Here is a 1226-nt window from a genome sequence, read left to right as displayed (position 1 = left end):
GAAAAGTAGGCACTTTTGAGATTGGTACAGATAAAGAAGTTATCTGAAAAATATTGTATTTGTATTTTTTTTCTTAATGAGGCTATCTTAAGTAAAATATTTAAAGAGCATTAACTATCCTTTTTGCTGTAACTGTACAAGTTTATTCCTGAGATTTCTGGAGAAAATTATATTTTTTTTATTCGCTTTTACATTGTTTATATAATTTTTTTGAAGCTTATTTATTTTGGGGGGGGAGGGGCAGGGAGAGAGAGAGAGAGAGAGACAGACAGACAGACGGACAGACAGACAGAATCGAAGCAGGCTCCATGAAGTGCAGAGCCTGATGTGGGACTCAAACTCACGAACCGAACCGTGAGGTCATAACCTGAGTTGAAATCAAGAGTCAGCTGCTTAACTGACTGAGCCACCCACATGCCCCCCAAATTAAATTTCTTAAAACTAGCAAATAGGAAAGAAATGGTTTTCCTAGATGGGAGGCCGAACTGTGGGTCAACATCTCAGCCAGTTACTTTCTGTCACTTTCCCATACATCAGATTTTTCATTTGGGATATATTCACACAGTAATTTATTCCTTATCTGGCCCCCAAATATGCCACGTCTTTAAAGAGCTGAAATGTTCAGCCGAAATGTGGTATGTAAGTTATTGTTCCTAAAAATTTGCCATTGTAGGTAGCTTCTCTCTTTTGAAGTGAGAACATAAAAACAAAATGAGATTTTTACATCTGGTTTGATTTAAATAACAATTCAAGTATCTCCTTTGAACTGATATTCTGAAAAACATTAATATTTATGTACCACAAATTTAAATACATTTTCTGAAAGGTAGAATATTCCCTGAATATCCTTTGTTTTAATCATTACTCAGACTATAAAGATCAAAAGTTAGCTTTGGTTCACGTCGTATTTCTGATAGTTCCTGATTTTTTTAAAAATTTCTTTTAATTTATTTCTGAGACAGAGAGAGACAGAGCATGAGTGGGGGAGGGACAGAGAGAGAAGGAAACACAGAATCAGAAGCAGGCTCCAGGCTCTGAGCTGTCAGCACAGAGCCTGACGCGGGGCTCGAACTCACAAACCGCATGACCTGAGCCGAAGTCGGTTGCTCAACCGACTGAGCCACCCAGGCGCCCCAGTTCCTGAATTTTTTTATTCAAATACTCCACTAATCATTTAGAAATAAAATTAGTATCAAATACATGAAGGAAAGCTTCAGACAATGACA

Source organism: Lynx canadensis, chromosome B1 (assembly GCF_007474595.2).
Source record: "Lynx canadensis isolate LIC74 chromosome B1, mLynCan4.pri.v2, whole genome shotgun sequence".
NCBI classification, from domain to species: domain Eukaryota; kingdom Metazoa; phylum Chordata; class Mammalia; order Carnivora; family Felidae; genus Lynx; species Lynx canadensis.
Note: the sequence above shows the minus strand (reverse complement) of the source record.